The 19,491-nt window shown below is 42.9% G+C and overlaps 1 pseudogene across 1 annotated transcript in view; it reads right to left on the minus strand.

Moving 5' to 3' along the window:
* The window catches only part of LOC143292628 (neuronal acetylcholine receptor subunit alpha-10-like), a 121,535-nt pseudogene that overhangs the window by 11,180 nt on the left and 90,864 nt on the right, over positions 1 to 19,491 (minus strand). Inside the window, exons 3-5 of the transcript XR_013056669.1 lie at positions 14,683 to 14,792; positions 6,927 to 7,378; positions 1,655 to 1,741 (exon numbers count right to left, since the gene is read on the minus strand). The product of XR_013056669.1 is annotated as a neuronal acetylcholine receptor subunit alpha-10-like (transcript). The remainder of the gene's footprint in view (positions 1 to 1,654; positions 1,742 to 6,926; positions 7,379 to 14,682; positions 14,793 to 19,491) is intronic.

The following is a 19,491-nucleotide window of genomic DNA, read 5'->3' on the forward strand; positions in this document are numbered from 1 at the left end:
AATGTTGAGAAACGTAGCCATGTTTTTCATAATGATCTGGGAATCATTGTTAAATATTCTTTTCTCCTGGTTGGTTCCGACACATGGATAATGACTAAATGTTTTCCTCTTTTTGTGTCATGCAAGCAGCATGGCCTTAATGGGAAATTGATATTCGATAATTGGAGAGGCTGTGGATATTCCAAAATAATAATTTGGGCATAAATGGGAATGGACGAATTAGGTTGATGGGGAATGTGGAAATTATATAAAGAGCATATATCTTACGGGTCTTAATACACTGTCCCAGAGTTCCGGGACAGACGTAGACAGCCCAGTCCGAGGAGACGGGATATAAACCCACTGTCCGGGGAGACTGGAGCGGGACAGACTTGGCTGTGGTCTGATGAGGCTGGAGCAGCCTCGGGACAACGTGTCTTCAAGAGTAAGACACGCCCGAAGAACCACGTGATTTGTGTGTGCGGGCCAACACTTCAAAAGACCAGAGGTGATATATGTGTTGACTGTTGTCAGTTCGTAGACCCACAAGAACATTGAACAAGTCAGCATTCCCCAGACTCAGAATCGAATGCCTGCGTTTGTGTGTGTGTGTGTGTGTGTGTGTGTGTGTGTGTGTGTGTGTGTGTGTGTGTGTGTGTGTGTGTGTGTGTGTGTGTGTGTGTGTGTGTCTTAGTATATCAACTGGCTTGTTAAGCAGCAACAGTTTGTGAATCTTTTTTTTTTTTTTTGGTTAAATTATATTGGCTCAGGGGCAGTACCCTGTCTGTTTAGTTTACGGAAGAGTGCGGGAGAATGAGACTGAACTCGTATGTGAATGTTTGTTGCCTCCCTTTAGTCTGTCTTTCACTCTCTTGCGTAACCCTCTTTTTATATATCAACATTTTTATTTTAAAAAAATCTTGTTCTTTCTATTATTTCTTTTATTTCTTCCTTTAGTGTAACCAGCTGCGTGTTAAATAAAAAAACAACAAAAAAACAAAAAACACCCCCCCCAAAAAAAAACAACAACAAAACAACTAACAAAAACAAACCAACCAACAACAACAACAAAAAAAACCCCCAAAACAAAACAAAACAAAACAAAAAAAAAACAACAACAACCGAAGATGTTGCTCTCCTCTGACTTTTAAGATATTGTTGTTTTAAAGTAATTCTTTCTGTGACTGGCTCCTATCCAGAAATGAATGCAAGGAAAGCTCGACTGGGGAAGACTGGGGAAGACTGGGGCCACACAGTTGAGTGCCATTCACTTCTCAGTTTCATCTTTCACTGGCGCTCAAATGTCGGTTCCAGCAGTGCAAGGAGTTGCAGTCAGTCAGTGCTGTTATGAGCCAGCATGTGTGTGGTGCTACGTCTGCTGGTGCTGTCTTTAAGTCTTGTAGCAAAAAGGAAAACTTCGTTGTAAGCATCATCGTCATCATTGTTCACCTCAAGCAGAAAGTTTTTATTTTATTTTAGTTTAAAAAAAATAATCTCTGAAATATGTAGCATTATGAAACAGTGGAGGACAAACCGGAAAGGGGGAAGTTGGTATCGTGACAAATCGTAATGACAAGACACACACGCATACACACAAACACAAACACAGATACAGACACACAGAGACAGACAGACAGACAGACACACACACACACACACACACACACACACATACCGATGAGCGGTATACTGGAGGCCGCTGGAGGAGTGGATTCTGCCAGCAGTAACAGCAGCACGAAGAATGCCACAAAGATGTTCATGCCTGAAAGACACGGACCATCAGCTGAGCATCCACGACAGTCTTATCACACAGTTCCTATCTTATCACACAGTTCCTATCTTGTCACACAGTTCCTATCTTGTCACACAGTTTTTATCTATCACATAGTTCTTATCTATCACACAGTTCTTACTTTATCACACAGTTTTTATCTATCACACAGTTCTTACTTTATCACACAGTTTTTATCTATCACACAGTTCTTATCTTGTCACACAGTTCTTATCTATCACACAGTTCCTATCTTATCACACAGTTCTTATATATCACATAGTTCTTATCTATCACACAGTTCTTCACACAGTTTTTCTCTATCTTTTATCTATCACACAGTTCCTATCTTATCACACAGTTCTTATCTATCACACAGTTCTTATCTATCACACAGTTCTTCACACAGTTTTTATCTATCTTTTATCTATCACACAGTTCCTATCTTATCACACAGTACCTATCTTATCACACAGTTCTTATCTTGTCACACAGTTCTTATCTATCACACAGTTCTTATCTTATCACACAGTTCTTATCTTATCACACAGTTCTTATCTATCACACAGTTCTTATCTTATCACACAGTTCTTATCTATCACACAGTTCTTATCTATCACACAGTTCTTATCTTATCACACAGTTTTATTTATCACACAGTTCCTATCTTATCACACAGTTCTTATCTTAACACACAGTTCTTATCTTGTCACACAGTTCTTATCTATCACACAGTTCTTATTACACAGTTTTTATCTTACCACACAGTACCTATCTTATCACACAGTTCTTATCTTGTCACACAGTTCTTATCTTGTCACACGGTTCTTATCTTGTCACACAGTTCTTTTTATCTTATCACACAGTTTTTATCTTATCACACAGTTCTTATCTTGTCACACAGTTCTTATCTTATCACACAGTTCTTATCTTGTCACACAGTTTTTATCTTGTCACACAGTTCTTATCTATCACGCAGTTCTTATCTTGTCAAACAGTGCTTATCACACAGTTCTTATCTTAACACACAGTTCTTATCTTGTCACAGTTTTTATCCAGCCATTCTTAATATGCATTTTGTAGCCCACAATTCGTGTCAGTTCTCAACGAACAAGTTTCTAACATGCAGTTCTTTAAAAGCAGTTCTTATCACGCAGTTCTCAGCGTACGAAATTCTTGATATAAATTTTTATAAGTCAATTCATCACGTACAATGCTTAACTCACTTCTTTAGCACACAGTTATCAACGTACAATTCTCAATGAACATTCATACCAGACAATTCTTCCTGTGCATTACTGATCACACAATTATGAACTCACAATGTGTAACGTACAATTCTTAACACACAATTCTTAAAGTACAATTATCAACACACAATTCTTAAGGTACGATTCTTAACACGAGATAGAATGAAACAGATATAGAGACAGATTAGCAGATAGTCAAAGAGAAAGACCTGTGAAACGAGAGAGACGAGACGAGACGAGACGAGACGAGAGAGAGAGAGAGAGAGAGAGAGAGAGAGGGAGAGAGAGAGAAATTCAGAAACACACAGAAAGAGAGAGAGAGAGAGAGGGAGAGAGGGAGAGGGAGGGAGGAGGGGGGACAGAGACTGACAAAAAAAAAAGAGAGTTGAAAACCAACACCTATTTTGTTAAGACACACACACACACACACACACACACACACACACACACACACACACACACAAACGCACACAAAAGAATTAAAAAAAAAGAAAAGAAAAAAGAGAGGAGTTAAATACAAAAAGAGACAGATATTGTTGCTGACTGTTTTCGTTCGGGTAACAAAGTTTCCATGGGCCGTGGTTATTTACTGTCTCACATGACACGGGGATTCACGAAAAAGTTGGACTATTGTGGGCTGTTCTTGTTGATTGTGCTACTCTCTCTCTCTCTCTGTCTCTGTCTGTCTGTCTCTCTCGCTGTCTCTCGCTGTCTCTTTCTCCCCCAACTCTATCTATGTGTGTGTGTGTGCATGCGTGTACATGTGTGTGTACTTCATGTGTGTTGTGTGACCCTCTCTCTCTCTCTCTCTCTCTCTCTCTCTCTCTCTCTCTCTCACTACATATATATACATGTATAGATCTCTCTCTCTCTCTCTCTTTCTGTGTGTGTGTGTGTGTGTGTGTGTGTGTGTGTGTGTGTGTGTGTGTGTGTGTGTGTGTGTGTGTTTTGGAATGTATGTGCGAATTTTTGTGAGGTTTCTTGCATTAAATTTCCCACAACCGTTGGAACATTTCCAACACCAGATTCTTCAAAACCAGTTTTAAAAGGCTCCACAACATTTCCGTTTCGTCTAACGAGGATACAACCGTCATCAATTTTTTAATTAAAAGTTTTGAACGTGCTTTACAATGGTAGAGAAATCAGTGAATTCCCTCAGACGTCTAAGATTTCAGACGGAATATTTGTTTTTAAGCACAACTCAGTCTGTCAACATATTCCTGACCTTGGCTTTGTAGAGCCGATGAAGGCTGAAGCTCTTCGAATTAAAAAAAAAGAAGAAAAATTCTTCAACCACAACCCACTTACACAGTATAGATGCAAAACAAAACGAAACAAACACCCTGTTTATCAACGTTTTGGAGGTGGGTAAACGATATATATGTCATCAATGTAACGAAAGAATCTTGAAGGTTTCGCCCTGTTTTCACCAGGCTGTAGCAGTCAGAAGTTCCTGAATCAGGATGAAAGGGACATTCACGGTGTTTAACCCAAGTTACGAGCCTCCGTCAAAACGAAGTCTTTTAAAGTCTCTTCAAAGATTTCATGCTGTGTGTGTGGTCTGGAAACTGCGTGTCTGCACCTTACTTGTAAACGACAGACATAAAACATCCAAAGCATCGAATAAATTAAATGGGACTTTTAGCCTTGTGGTAACGCAGCTGCTTTGGAAGCGAGCAAATCTGTACGTTCAGGATCGAATCTCACACTCTCCAGAATTTTCTCCCCTTTCACCAGACCTTGAGTGGTTGTCTGCAGTTGCATTGCTCGGACGGAAGAGCGTAGTATGGTCGTAACCCGCTACTAACTGTGTGTACTATGGAACCGACCAATGGCGTAGTTCGGTCAACGTAGGCAATTAGTCACGTGTAACTGTCAAAAAGTTTGAACCACACAATGCAACTGGCTCACACTATACTAAGTCATTCGGATGAGACGATAAACCGAGGTCCCGTGTGCAGCATGCACACAGCGCACGTAGAATAACCTACTGGGGAAAAATGTCCCCGTCAAAGTTCCGATGAAAACCTCCACTCTTTCAGTCAAACAAACACACTGGTCACGCTGAGCTATGGTGACGTGCCCTCCACCAGGGGCGGAGCAGCCAGAATTTCACACTGAGAGATCTATTGTGACAATGATCAATACAAAACAAAACAATACAACACAACATAACAATACAACGCAATACAATACAATACAACACAATACACAACAATACAATACAACACAATACACAACAATACAATGCAACACAATACAATGCAACACAATACCATACACAACAATACAATGCAATACAATACAATGCAACACAATACCATACACAACAATACAATGCAGTACAATACAATGCAATGCAACGCAATGCAACGCAACACAAGGCAAAACAACCCATTACAATACAGTACAGCACAACACAACAGAATATGAATCAATACAGTACAGCACAACACAATAGAATATGAATCAATACAGTACAGCACAACACAACAGAATATGAATCAATACAGTACAGCACAACACAATAGAATATAAATCAATGCAGTACAGCACAATACAGTAGCATCAGACAAAACACAAACAAGAGAGGCAAGGCCTTCAAGACTCACTTGTGATACACTTAAAAACAAAACCAAAAAAATCGTTAACATGTGTTCTGTATTTGTTGCTAAAAATTTTCGGGTTAAAAAAAAGAAAAGAAGAAGAAGAAGAAGAAGAAAAAAAGGTCTGAGCGCAGATTCGAACCCGCATGTTCGGTTGGGAAGAAATTGTATTACTCACTGTACCATTGCGAATCCATAAATGTTCACAAATTAACATTTTAGCATACTTTTTTAAGGGCGATAAATCGATTGCGGTTCTCCAAGTGATAACGCTATTTAAATCGTATCATTTTGGTGTATCTCGGGCATTAAAAAATTCTTTAAGGGCAATAAAGAAATCTTCAAAGTCCGCGGTAAAGGAGACGTGGCTATCGCCGCAATCACACTGCTACATTTAGCCGTTTTTCTCTGGATCTAGGTAGACTCATGTTCAAGTTAGGGCCTAAGTTACACCCGCCGGGAAAGTACGATACGGTCTTTTATGTTCATTCTAGTTAACTCACTCAATACGGCCAGTCCTCTCTTCTCCTCTACACAGACCCCTCGGATGTCCAGTGGGTGTCTGAATGACCCAACCTTTAGCTTCCGTCATCAGAATTGTGGTATTCTTTGTCAACATTCACGTCTTCAGTATAAGAGCCTTCCGCTTGCAATATTTTGATGATGGTAATTGGGGTGAAACGCTGTTAACGTCGTCTCTTTCGCCGTTCGTATGGAGAGAGTTAATTGAGTATCCGCTTTAAAAGATTCATATGCAGTAAACACGTCGATGATGTAGTCTATGTCACTGTATGTGTTCTGTCCAGAATTTGTCTTTCTTTCCGTTTAATTGCTAACAAGAAACTCGATGTCACGCCGTCACTCACTAACCATCGCCAACGCTACTGCAACTGGGATGCGGTTATAAGGTGTTTTCAGAATCCTGGAAATAGCCTCAACGAAATAAACCGTTAATGATACGGGAAACATGGCTTAATTCGGGAGACTTACAAACTCTTATTGGTATGACTGTGAAGATTTTCTTTCCTACGATTTTTAAGCAAAAGTTTAGTACTGACGGATAAAGTACTTCCAGAGAAAACGGCAATGTCAAAGTTTACGACGGACACACATACATCCATACATACAGACAGACACACACAAACACACACATACACACACACACACACAGACACAGGCAACCGAACACCGGCTTAAAACATAGACTCACTTTGTTTACACAAGTGAGTCAAAAAGAACAACAAAAAACAAACAAACAACAACAACAACAAAAAAAAACCGACAAAAAACAGCCCCCCAAACAAAACAAACCCAACCCACCTAGCTGCATCTTGGCCGGGGACTCGGGCGGCAGCCAGAACAGCACAAGGGTGAGGGAGGAGAGGAGGACGCAGGGCAGGATGAGGATGTAGTTGTAGAACGCCACCTTGCGGCGGATCTTCAGGTGGAACAGCAGGTCCACGTAGGGCTCGGGGCAGCACGGGTAGTACTTGACGTTCCGCTCGGCCTCCGAGTACAAGATCTCCCATTCGTTGCTGGGAATGTAGTCGTTCATCTCGAACCCTGGCCCGTAGCGGAACTGCAGGTCCAGCTTGCTGCCGTCGTAGGTCCAGGAGCCGAACTTGAGGTGGCAGGTCTGCACGTCGAAGGGGAAGTGGCGGATGTCGATGGAGCAGGAGGACTTGAAGATGGCCTGGGGGATCCACACCACCTCCCCCGTGTGGGACAGCACGCACAGCGCCTCCCGCAGCTCCTCCAGGCGGGTGTCGGCACTGCACGGGGCACACGGACATCGTCACCACCAACATCATCATCATCGTCACCACCACCATCATCATCATCGTCACCACCACCACCATCATCATGATGATGGTAATGACAGTGAACATAACGGTGATGATGATGGTGGTGGTGACGACGATGATGATGGTGGTGGTGACGATGATGATGATGATATAATAATAATAATGATGATGATGATAAGAAAAAAGTAATAGTATAAGTAAAGAAAAAAGTAAAATGATGACGACAATGATAATAATAATAATGATGATGATGATGATAATGATAATGATGATGATGATGATGATAAGAAAAAAGTAATAGTATAAGTAAAGAAAAAAGTAAATGACGACATTAATAATAATGACGATGATGATGATGATGGTTACAACGACGATGATGATAATAAAGGTATGTAAAAAAATACTAACAATAATCGTGATGATCTTCAGGCTGATGATAATAATGATAACAGCAAAAGCAGCAGCAGCAATAGCAACAACAACACTGGTTAATGACAATGATGGTGGTGGTGATGATGATGACGATAATCTGGGCGCCAGAAATTCATCATACAAGGTGTCCAGTTCTCAACTCGGCAAAGAGTAATAAATGGAGGGGTTCTTAAAACAAATGTAGGTGCACTGGCTGGGAAGGCAGAAAAATAATGAAAACAAAGAAACAAACAAAAATAACAGAAACCAAACAACACAAACAACCAGAAGAAATAAACTAAAAAAAAAGAGTCCGAAAAAGAGGACATTTCTGGCACAGTTTCCACAAGGTGGGAATTTTATTTACACTGAAAGAATCCCGACATCCGCACGTAAAGAAAACGGAGAGACCGAGAGAGATAACAGAACAAGAATTACTAAATCAATTATGCAGCAATTCATGCACTCAGAATTCTTGGAACCGCCAACAACGTTTATCAGAGCGTGATGGTGTGTGAATTAGCGCGCACGCGCGTGTGTGTTTGTGTGTTTGTGCGCGTGCGGAGCTGCTCGATGTTGGCCATGCGCGTGCATCCGTACACATGAGAAAACTCATCTCAGACACAAGTTTTCCTTTATTTATTTTCCTCCCTCTTCTCTCCACCTCTGTCTCTCACGATCCTAGATCAAACACACAGCCATACATGCATGCATGCACGCACACAAGCTCGCCAGAACGCTTCAATGGGCTGAAACTAGAGTTTTTCACCTTCTGCAACCAAACATTCCGAGCAAATTCAGGGAAATAAATAAACAGATGATAGTTCACATTGACATCGCGTAATTTCAAACTGTCAAAGAACCTCAATTCATTTTTAACCAATTCTTCTGAAGATTATAAGTTCTATTTCACTGTCACAAAATTTCGGTTTCATATCTTTACAAGAAGTCAAGTATGACGTGCTGGTTTTGAAGAACTATGGGAGAAGCTTGCAACAAAAAGCTATCATTTGCAAAGAGCAAGATAAATAAACCGACGATTTCAAGTATAAGATGTATTCCATGTCTGCCTTCCTTAGACATATAATTCACCAGCTGGTAAATAAACATTTCGAATGACAGCAGTGAACGTTTCAAACAAAGCTGCTCTCGAAACGCACCCTTGGCACATTCCTAATAGGTAATCAAACAGTCTGTACGCTTCAAAGAGACAAGGAACTTTCCTTCTGACACACTGGTTTCTAAAGCAGCGTTATACCTATAATGCTGAAATGAATCAAAAGCTTTTTTTTTTCTTAATCTAAGAATGCAACATTCAGTTAAACTTGTTTTGTGCTATAGAATACAGACAAACAGTTAGGTCAAATGTGGCATAGCGTTTGCAGAAGCCTGCCAGATATTCAGAGGTCAGGTTATTATATTTTGACTTTATGAAGGGATCTCTCTCTCTCTCTCTCTCTCTCTCTGTATTTAAAAAAATAATATTTTGAATTGGTGTTCGACATTGATAATTATTGTATATTTCTATAATATACCGAATCTGAATCGTGGGGGAGAGAGAGAGAGAGAGAGAGAGAGACAGAGACAGAGAGACAGACAGAGAGAGACAGACAGACAGAGAGAGAGAGAGAGAGAGACAGACAGACAGACAGACAGAGAAGTGTCCAGTGCCGCACGTCCAAAGACGTCACCTCCTCCACTCGCTCCATTCCCACGCTGCATTAACAGCACCACATCACACTGACCAGCACGAGGCAGTGGCCGTGAGAGGAAACAGAAAAAAAAGTTTGTGTGTGTCTGTGTGTGGAGGGTGCGTAGGGTGTGGGTGTGGGGCGGGGGGGGTTAAGCGTTCAGGAAGTCGGCGATCCACAGACGACAGTTTAACCCTCCCCCTGCTACACCGCAGCAACATTAATTTTTTTGGGGGTGGGGGTGCGATGGAGGTCCCCAGCCTTCATCAATAGAAAGGATGCCCACAAGAGGAGGAGGAGGAGGAGGAGGGAGTGTTCAACGATGAGAGGAGGAAACGAAGGATGAAAACGTTTTTGTTTTGTTCTTCCTCCTTCCTTTTCCTTCTTCATGACGAGGCCTGGGTCTGTCTGTCAACGGGTCGGGTCAGAGACCCTGCGTGCCTCTCCAGCTGACAGCACTTGGAAAATGGCTGGGCTGAACGGGAGGGAAGCAAAGAACAGTTTATGGGCTTTTAACTGAAGGCTGGAAGGAAAGGGTTTGGAAAGAGCGTGAAGAGAAAGCAGTAAATAAAAAGTTCAGTCACGCTTGCATGCACGCTTGCACACACACACACACACACACACACACACACGCACGCGCATACACATAAGCAGAAACAAAAACAACAACAACCACCACCAACAACATGAACAAACAACATCGTAAAATGGACAGAGAAACCGTTTGCAGAGACCAAGGCTTTGACAAAACAACCTTCGACAGGCTTGAAGAGATCTTGTGGACAGTTCTTTTGAGCGGCGCCCAAATGACTCTTCACAGAGAAGAAGAAGAAGAAGAAGCAGAAGAAGACCTTCCTAAAGACTGCCTGTGAGACCAGAGAGGAGGGTGTAAAACTGCCACGTGGACCCCAGATTTCACACCAAAGTCTGCACTAAGAGTAGAACGGGAGAGGAACACAATTCTGGGATTTCCTTTTTTCTTTTTTGCCTGGGGACATTTATGTGATTTACTGCGACAAGGCAGTTTAAATTAAAAGAGTGCATCTGGCGCAGTGAAAACGACTCTGGCATATTTACGCACAAACATCAGTCACGCACACACACAAACACAGACACAGACAGACACAAACACACAGACACACACAGACACACAGAGAGACACACACAAACACTCACTCACTCACTCACTCATACGCACTGCATGTATTCACATGCGTGTGTATGTGTGTGTGTGTGTGGGGGGGGGGGCGGGGGGGGCAGGGGGGGGTGAAGGGCGGGACGGGTGTGAGCCTGCGTGCATGCGTGCGTGCGTGTGTGTGTGTGTGTGTGTGTGTGTGTGTGTGTGTGTGCGCGTGCGTGCGTGCGTGCGAGCGTGTGTGTGTTATCAGGCCTTGCTTAAAGCCTGCAGAATGTTTATGTCTCCTCAAAGATCGCCATGGGGGACCATCCTGACAAACACTAACAAGTGAACACTGAACAGCAGCCTTCTGATAACTCTAATCAAGACGAACAAGACAGAAAGTCACTCACTTAAAGAAAAAAACGAAAATCCGACTCTAATTCTACCAACAATCCCATTTAGTTTGGAAGCGAAGTGAAAGGAATCATCCGCAACACGTCGGCAGCTTTCCCCAGACTTTCAACATGTTCCGAAGGAACAAAAAAGTTGATGATACATCTCATCCGAATGACTAGCACCCAGACCACCAATAAAGGTCCAGTACATGTGTGTGTGGGTGGAGGGGGAGAGTGGGGGGGGACTCGAACTCGCGGACTCTCGCTTCCTAGTCGGGAGCAATACCACAAGGCCACCGCTGCATTTGCAGAGACCGAACTGAAAACCGTCATGAAACAAAGCCCAACGAAAAAAGAAAGGCAAAGCTCACGATTTAGAATTGTCCAGGGGAAAAAAAACTGGCCTGAGCGTAAAAATCATAGGACACCGCACAGTTTGAGAAAGAGAGGGGAAGAGAGAGAGAGAGAGAGAGAGAGAGAGAGAGAGAGAGACAAGACAAGACAAGACAAATTCTTTATTATCGAGGATAATAGATAAGCAATGGCGCGCATTTTTTTCATCCAGTCCCCGCCCTGAAACAGGGTCTACACTACACAATACTACATTATATATGTCATTGCACACACTACGCAATGCTACTTAAAGTCATAGTAGAGAGAGAGAGAGAGAGAGGGGGGGGGGGGGGGGCGTGAGAGGGGATGCCGACAGCTTGAAATGCAGCATGTCGAACGTGGTGTGACGGTAATCTGTCCTCGCCATTAATTTTACGGTGAGCGATAGGCATCTTTTGAAACAGCCCGGTTTGGTTTCATCCTGTATCTGCCAACATTGACTTCAGCACGAAGGCTTGTGGTCGTTGTTAGAGCTTTGCTGAAGAGAAACAGCTGTTCTGAAGATTTGGGATATCTTTTTTTTTTTTAATGTTTATTTTAGGTATCTGTTTGTCTTTTATTCTTCACCTAGCTCTTTTACTATCTTCTTCTGATTCGTTCCTTATACACACACACACACACTCATATACACACACACATATACACATGCGCGCGCACGCGCTCAGTTTCTCTCTCTCTCTCATTCTCGCTATATATATATATATATATATATATATATATATATATATGTCTCGATCTCTCACTCTCTTTCGCTATATATATATATATGTCTCGATCTCTCACTCTCTTTCGCTATATATATATATATATATATATATATATATATATATATATATATGTATGTATGTGTGTATTATATCCTTATTCTTTCTCTCCATCCCTTCCCCTCCCTCTCTCTCTCTGTTTTACAGGAAGCTCAGGCTTTGCTTTTTACCACCCCTGGGGGATGCAGACTGAACCAAGACGTGGTACGCTACGGTTCAAATGATCTGCAATCAAGGCTATAGTATTTCTTATGCCCCGGAATCTGAACGTATGTAGCCTCACAACACAAGGTAGCGGTGAGTTCCTAGAAATGATCAAAGCAAAAGCACTTTGGCCCAGGGGAACTGTGCATCGACTGGGTCAGCCATCCGACCGTCACTGGTGGTGGTGAAGGGTAGGATTGTTATGCACCTAATAATAATGAGAATGGTGATAATAATAATAATAATAATGATGATGATAATAATAATCATCATCATTATCGTAACATTATAACAAAGTGTCAGTTCCCTGAATAACTCCAGGGCCTTCATGAAATCAAAATTCACACACACACACACACACACACACACACACACACACACACAGCGAGAGAAAGAGAGAGAGAGAGGGAGAGAGAGAGAGAGAGAAACAGACAGAGAGGCAGAGAGAGAGAGAGAGAGAGAGACAGACAGACAGACAGACAGACAGACAGACAGACAGACAGACAGACAGACAGACTGACATACACATTGGGGAAGGGGAAGATGGATGGGGGAATAGGGATGGGGGAAGAGGGATGGGGAAGCGGGATGGGGGGAAGAGGGATGGGGGAATAGGGATGGGGGAATAGGGATGGGGGAAGAGGGATGGGGGAAGAGGGATAGGGGGAAGCGGGATAGGGGGAAGAGGGATGCGGGATAGGGGGAAGAGGGATGGGGGAATAGGGATGGGGGAATAGGGATGGGGGAATAGGGATGGGGGAAGAGGGATAGGGGGAAGAGGGATGGGGGAAGCGGGATGGGGGAAGCGGGATGGGGGAATAGGGATGGGGGAAGAGGGATAGGGGAAGAGGGATGGGGGAAGCGGGATGGGGGAATAGGGATGGGGGAATAGGGATGGGGGAAGAGGGATAGGGGGAAGAGGGATGGGGGAAGAGGGATGGGGGAATAGGGATGGGGGGAAGCGGGATGGGGGAAGCGGGATGGGGGAATAGGGATGGGGGAATAGGGATGGGGGAAGAGGGATAGGGGGAAGAGGGATGGGGGAATAGGGATGGGGGAATAGGGATGGGGGAAGAGGGATAGGGGGAAGAGGGATGGGGGAAGAGGGATGGGGGAAGCGGGATGGGGGAATAGGGATGGGGGAATAGGGATGGGGGAAGAGGGATAGGGGGAAGAGGGATAGGGGGAAGCGGGATAGGGGGAATAGGGATGGGGGAAGAGGGATGGGGGAAGAGGGATAGGGGGAAGCGGGATGGGGGAAGCGGGATGGGGGAAGCGGGATGGGGGAATAGGGATGGGGGAATAGGGATAGGGGGAAGAGGGATGGGGGAAGCGGGATAGGGGGAAGAGGGATGGGGGAATAGGGATGGGGGAAGAGGGATGGGGGAATAGGGATGGGGGAATAGGGATGGGGGAAGAGGGATAGGGGGAAGAGGGATGGGGGAAGAGGGATGGGGGAAGAGGGATGGGGGAAGAGGGATGGGGGAAGAGGGATGGGGGAAGAGGGATGGGGGAAGAGGGATGGGGGAAGAGGGATGGGGGAATAGGGATGGGGGAAGAGGGATGGGGGAAGAGGGATAGGGGGAAGAGGGATGGGGGAAGAGGGATGGGGGAATAGGGATGGGGGAAGAGGGATAGGGGGAAGAGGGATGGGGGAAGAGGGATGGGGGAAGAGGGATGGGGGAAGAGGGATGGGGGAAGAGGAGATGTGTAATCCAGCAGTTCATTTACAGACTAAGAAGTGACTTCATTTTAAACACAGTATATACGAACTAATTTTTCTTATTAAGTATGAGGTCATTTTCCAGATTGAGTATAAAGTTAATTCACTGCACGGCATACATTCTAAACTACCAATAACATTGGCATTCAAGGTTCAATGAAAATACGAGAAACACATTTCTCGGGGCGGTATTGATAAAATCCGTTAACTTGCATTGATTTGTTGTCTCCTTCTTACAGCATGGAAAATGAATTTGCCAACTTGGCGACTCATATATATAACACACATATATATCTATATCTATACATACATTTATCTATCTATCTATCTATATGCATGCACTCAAGGCCTGCCTGGGGCGTTGGGTTATGCTGCTGTCAAGCATCTGCCCAGCACTGGCATGTGGTGTAGCGTATATGGATTTGTCCGACCGGCTTGACGCCTCCCTTGATAAACTGAAACTGAACACTTTGCATCATATTGTGGTAACTGGTGTGGAAGTCATTTCAGTTGTTCCTGGAAGAAGAAGAAGAAGAAGAAGAAGAAGAAGAAGAAGTAGCGGCAACTCACTAGTTGTAGAGCTTGATGTCTGGTTTCCAAATATCCTCGTTACGAACACGGACCTCCGTGATGTTGCCGTAATCCTCCTTGGTCCAGTTCAGGTACATGTCGTTCCACAACTGAAACGTGGGCACACACGTCAACTTCTGTCATGGTAATCTTGAGAGAAATATGCAGATGACAGAGAGAGAGAGAGAGAGAGAGAGAGAGAGAGAGAGAGAGAGAGAGAGAGAGAGAGAGAGAAAGAGAGAGGGAGAGAGAGAGGGAGGGAAAGAGAGAATGGTAATCCTGAGAGATATATGTAGATGACAGAGAGAGAGAGAGAGAGAGAGATTCCAGATTCCAGATGGTTTAATGTTCATAAGTCATCAGGATCCTAACATAGTCAACAATAACAGACAGTATTCTAGTACATTACAATTTTGCTTGGACTCTGATTACACAAACCTACAATTTACTTAGCTGACAAGTGGATAAGTCTCTCTCTCTCTCTCTCTCTCTCTCTCTCTCTCTCACACACACACACACACACACACACACACTCTCTCTCTCTCTCTCACTCACACACACACACACACACACACACACACACACACACACACACACACACACACACACACACACACACCGCGCACGCGCGTGCGATGCATCCTTCTTTTGAATTGAGTTGTGGCCTGCGGCTCACACCTGCACTGCATTGTATGGATATTCGTCTAGAACAGGGACAGCAAATAATCATTTGATTAGCTCCATCAATATGTCACGCTTTTTCTCAGCGTAAAATACAAAATGGGCTAGATTATGCATTGACATTACATCAGGGCATTGCATTAAATCACTGAATTGCTCTTCATTAATTGTGTTTGATCCAAAATAATGATACCGTAATTCTTTGTAGCATGGACAAATACAAATAAAATGTACTTCATTTTCTATTTGATCTTTGCAAAAACTACATAAAACCCTTTGTGTATTGTCTTGAACAAATCGAAAAGCGTTTGCGTTGAGAGGAAGAACACCCATTCTGAGTTTTGCGATCATATCTCTAAAACGTTTTATTCTAATATTATCTATGTAAGGTTCGGGGAAAAATTTGACTTGAAAGTTGAATACAGCGAAAATCTCTCGCTGGTGTTAATTGCTGTTGTCCAGTCGTCAATAAAGTTTGCAACGAGTCGATCTCTTAATAGCGAGAGGAAAGATCGTTCATTCCCAACACCTTTGTTCAGCCAAACAAAAGCAAAACCACATTTCTGGAGTATGTCTCTGAGTTTCGATGCCCAACACAATTTTCCGTTTTCCTCCATATTAACTTGCATTAGATAAGCTTGTTTGGGCAGTCTGCTAATATTCATATGTAATAATTTTAACCAGTACTTTACTGCTCTCATGCATGAATTTACGTGTAACGGATATCTCCCCAGCTCTCCATATACACATTTATTTGGTGTCTTTGCTGAAACATTTAAGAATCTTTTGCATGCATGGGTGTGCACCTTTTCAATTGAGTCTATTTCCTCTAGACCCCACATTTCTGACCCATATAATAGAATCGGCTGAACCTGGGCATCAAAAATTTTGAAGCAGCACTGCCTCGTCATCTCATTGAGATTTCGGAGGACACGGGTACAGTCATATACAGCTTTCTTTCCTTTCGTTACGAGGGATCGCACTCCCTGCACATTACTCAACATTGTCGTGAACGTGTATCCTAGGTAAGTGTATCAGTTTCAGTTTCACTTTCTCAAGGAGGCGTCACTGCGTTCGGACAAATCCATACACGCTACACCACATCTGTTGAGCAGATGCCTGACCAGCAGCATAACCCAACGCGCTTAGTCAGGCCTTGAGTGCATGCTTACATATTTGTGTACCTATGAAAGTGGATTTCATTTTACGTACTTTCGCCAGAGGACAACACTCTCGTTGCCATGGGTTCTTTTTCAGTGCGCCAAGTGCGTGCTGCACACGGGACCTCGGTTTATCGTCTCATCCGAAAGACTAGACGCTCAGTTTGATTTTCCAGTCAAACTTAGGAGAAAGGGCGAGAGCGGGATTCGAACCCACACCCTCACGGACTCTCTGTATTGGCAGCTGAGCGTCTTAACCATTCTGCCACCTTCCTCCAGTGTAACTGTTAATCACTTCTAGATCAGCACCATCCAAGAACCATTTCTCATTTTTCCCTAGGAAACCCCCCTTTCTGAATACCATAACTTTAGATTTTTCTGCGTTTATTTTCAAAAACCTTTCTTTACATAATGCACTAAGATGGTTTAACTGGTTCTGCAGACCCCAGGGTGTCCTTGATAAAAGAGCTAAATCATCTGCGAACAATAAAAGGAACAGTTCGATCAGACCTGGCTGAAGTTGTATTCCATGTTTTCCCACCTCTTCTAGAGCCACGGCTATTTCGTTTATGAATAAGGAGAAGAGTGTAGGACTCAAAATGCACCCCTGCTTAACACCTAAAGGACAACCAAAAAGATCAGTCATTTCCTCATTCACACGAATACATGATGAAACTGAAGAATACATAGCTCTTAAAGCATTAAAAAATGGGCCAGATAATCCTGCTCTCAATAAAGTTGCAAACAAGGAAGCATGATGGACTGAATCGAAGGCCTTTCTCAGATCTATAAAAGCTACATACAATTTTTCGCCTTTTCTACTAAAACATTTCTCTACAATAGATGATAAGGTATAGATATGATCAATCGTTGAATATGATTTTCTGAAGCCTGCCTGCTCTTCAACAACTTTTCCATTGTCATCCATCCATTTAGTAAGTCTTCTTTTAAGTATACTCGTATAAATCTTACTGACCACACTTAACAAGGAAATTCCTCTGTAATTATCAGGTAAATCTGGATTGCCTTTCTTAAAAATGGGTATGATTATCGAGTAACTCCATTGTTCTGGGAACTCACCATTGCTGAAAATCTGATTGAAAAGACGACACAAGAAAGGGACTGATTTTGTTGCTACAGTTTTAAGCATTTCGGCAGTTACCCCATCATAACCACATGCTTTTCCGTTTTTCAGCCCAGCTATGGCCTGATGTACTTCCTCTGAAATTGGAATGTTTAATTCTTCAGCTATATCATGATCCACTACACTATCATACTCTGCTCCATTATTTACCCCCTCTTCTGTCCTGAACACAGATTTAAAATGCTCATACCACTGATCTAAAGTTATCTTTTCACTTGTTTTCTGTTTACCTCTACACGTATTCGATCTCACCTCTGACCAAAACGACTTAGCATCATGAATAGAGTTGTTTAGTCTTTGCGCTTTTTCTTTCTTATACGAACTTTTCTTTGCCCGTATTAGTTGTCGGTAATCCTTTCTTGCCTTTACAAAGGCCAATCGTTTATCTTCTATAGTTATGTCTTCATCACATCGATCAGAATTTCATATGGCTATATCCCATTGTCTCTGTGAATTACTTTGGCTTACCTTTCTACCGTATGTTTCCTTTGATTTTCTGAATGTGCTTAAAAGTTTACGTGTTTTTTGCTTCGCTTCTTTGCACTCTTTATCAAACCAAGGGGCTTCTTTTTTTTACATGACCAGAATCAATCCTAACTTGCTTTTTCATACAACTGGCAGCATTAAGAAGGCAGTCAACAAATTTGGTCAAAGCTGATTCAGTATCGCTCTCAATCTCTTCGAAAGCATGGCAAAGATCCGCTTCTGACTGTGGAGAAGAAAAGTTAGCTAAGAACTCCCCTTCCTTCTCCCTTGTCCAGCAAAGCTTTTCTCTCCAGATACCTTGCCTATCTTCCCTACTACCCATACTTGCGTTAGTGTTATCACTGCCCAGCATAACTGAAATTGGTAAATGGGTAGAATCAACCCTATCGATTATCTCAAAGGATAGAACCAAATCAAGCAACTCATTTGACGTAACGAAGTAGTCGATGACACTACTTCCCGTACTGCAGATATATGTACACCCATCATCAAAACCTTTATCACACATTCCATTTTTAACAGAGCAATGGAACATGCTACACAAGTCAATCAGTTGTGATCCAAACAGATTCACTGTTAAGTCTTGTGAGCTTCGTGTCACATACACTTCATCTTCTTGATATAGTGGGTCAAAACCTACTTCAGCCAAACCATTCAGACTGGCTGTTCGTGCGTTCAGATCACCACAAATGAATACGTAGAAATCTTCAAATGTTTCATACAGAGTATTGATACAGTGTTCCAGAGGTTCAATTCCGTAGCCATGTTGTAACAAATTATACACACTCGAATCACTAGGTGGTACGTAGGTTCCAATGAAAAATATATCTTTGAGTGTGCCTAAGACAGTCCTGTCTAACTGTAGACAAATCAGATTATCATACTCTAATTCCACTACTTTGATCTGCTCCCTCAGTTCATTTTTATATCCCACTACTACACCGCCTGATTTTCTCCCCCTTTGAGTTAATTTTCTTGCAAAAGAAGTCACACAAATGTAGTCAGAAAATTTATCTGATTGAAAATTAAAATCTACAAAAGTTTCAGTGAGGCAGAAAACGTCAAAAGTTTTAAGGAAGTCAACAAAATCAAAAGAGTCAAGACGCTGAAGCAACCCCTCCACGTTCCATGTTCCCACCTTTAGCCTCCTGCCTTCACGGTCTGTCTGTGAGCACCGGCCACTTCCCTATTGCTGTGATGCTGACTGACTGGAACCACCCTCACTGCCCTGACTCCCCCTGGAGTGAGAGACCGATGACTTCTGCCTGCTGCGCTGCAGTGAGGGAGGCTGGACTCGGAATCCCCCTCTACCTCGTGGGGCCCGGGCGTCACTGCGGT

The sequence above is a fragment of the Babylonia areolata genome, chromosome 18, assembly GCF_041734735.1.
Source record: "Babylonia areolata isolate BAREFJ2019XMU chromosome 18, ASM4173473v1, whole genome shotgun sequence".
Taxonomy (NCBI): domain Eukaryota; kingdom Metazoa; phylum Mollusca; class Gastropoda; order Neogastropoda; family Buccinidae; genus Babylonia; species Babylonia areolata.